Source organism: Piliocolobus tephrosceles, chromosome 21 (assembly GCF_002776525.5).
Source record: "Piliocolobus tephrosceles isolate RC106 chromosome 21, ASM277652v3, whole genome shotgun sequence".
Taxonomy (NCBI): domain Eukaryota; kingdom Metazoa; phylum Chordata; class Mammalia; order Primates; family Cercopithecidae; genus Piliocolobus; species Piliocolobus tephrosceles.
In genome coordinates this window covers 47990251-47991207 of record NC_045454.1, presented here as the reverse complement: position 1 = coordinate 47991207, position 957 = coordinate 47990251, and positions in this window count along the sequence as shown.

The window sequence follows — 957 nt, the reverse complement described above, 5'->3', positions numbered from 1 at the left end:
AGACCATCCTGGCTAACACGGTGAAACCCCGTCTCTACTAAAAAAAATACAAAAAACTAGCCGGGCGAGGTGGCGGGAGCCTGTAGTCCCAGCTACTCGGGAGGCTGAGGCGGAAGAATGGGGTAAACCCAGGAGGCGGAGCTTGCAGTGAGCTGAGATCCGGCCACTGCACTCCAGCCTGGGCAACAGAGCCAGACTCCGTCTCAAAAAAAAAAAAAACAAAAAACAAAAACTGTTTCTTGGGGCCAGGCGCGGCAGCTCGTGCCTGTAATCCCAGCACTTTGGGAAGCCAAGGTGGGCGGATCACTTGAGGTGAGGAATTTGAAACCCACCTGGCTAACGTGGTAAAACCCCCTTGTCTATCAAAAATATGCAAATTATTCAAGCATGGTGGCGCACGCCTGTAGTCCCAGCTACTTGGGAGGCTGAGGCAGGAGAATTGCTTGAACCCGGGAGGCAGAGGTTGCAGTGAGCCGAGATCGCGCCGCCACACTCCAGCGTGGACCACAGTGTGAGACTCTGTCTCAAAATAAAATAAATTAAATAAAATGGTTTCTTGGGTCCTTCAAGCCCTCTCAGGGCAGCCAGCATGCTATGTGACACCTGGCAAGTTGCACCACTCCGAGTGCATATTTGCCTGCCTGAAGTCAGGTAGATGTTTCAGGCGTGGCTACAAAGTCACAGAGATGGCTTGCTTGAAAGGAGCAATAGGCCGGGCGCGGTGGCTCACGCCTGTAATCCCAGCACTTTGGGAGGCCGAGGCGGGTGGATCACCTGAGGTCGGGAGTTCAAGACCAGCCTGACCAACATGGAGAAACGCCGTCTCTACTAAAAATACAAAATTAGCCAGGCATGGTGGTGCATGCCTGTAATCCCAGCTACTCAGGAGGCTGAGGCAGGAAAATCGCTTAACCCAGGAGGCGGAGGTTGCAGGGAGCCGAGATCGCGCCATTGCAC